The sequence below is a fragment of the Seriola lalandi genome, unplaced genomic scaffold (assembly GCF_002814215.2).
Source record: "Seriola lalandi dorsalis isolate HSWRI2012SDOR001 ecotype SW California unplaced genomic scaffold, Sedor1 jcf7180001997864, whole genome shotgun sequence".
In the NCBI taxonomy this organism is placed as follows: Eukaryota; Metazoa; Chordata; class Actinopteri; order Carangiformes; family Carangidae; genus Seriola; species Seriola lalandi.
The window spans coordinates 200-541 of NW_019468527.1; the positions used below are offsets into that span (position 1 = coordinate 200).

At 42.1% G+C, this 342-nt stretch overlaps 1 non-coding gene across 1 annotated transcript; it reads left to right on the plus strand.

Moving 5' to 3' along the window:
- The first annotated feature begins 200 nt into the window (after positions 1-200).
- LOC111661630 (U6 spliceosomal RNA) lies at positions 201-307 on the plus strand. The gene has a single exon (XR_002761235.1). It is a non-coding gene; the product is annotated as a U6 spliceosomal RNA (small nuclear RNA).
- The last annotated feature ends 35 nt before the right edge of the window (positions 308-342 follow it).

The window sequence follows — 342 nt, forward strand, 5'->3', positions numbered from 1 at the left end:
TGTGTTAGTTAATTTTGTAATCATGTAATTAAGCAGTTAGTATACTATTATTACAAATGTATAATTGATAAGTGAAGAAATATGTACTCCCATACTTGTGATGCCACCTATTAGGGATGGGAGAACTTGAGTCTGCACCACTGCAACGGGGTTGATCTCCCGACCTGGGCATATAATGCAGCCGTCGCACAAGGACCAATGTGCTTGCTCAGGCAGCACATATGAAAAATTGGAATCGATACAGAGAAGATTAGCATGGCCCCTGCGAAAGGATGACACGCAAATTCGTGAAGCGTTTCCACATTTTCATCTGCTGCCGTAGAGCAACTAAAAGTGAGGGTT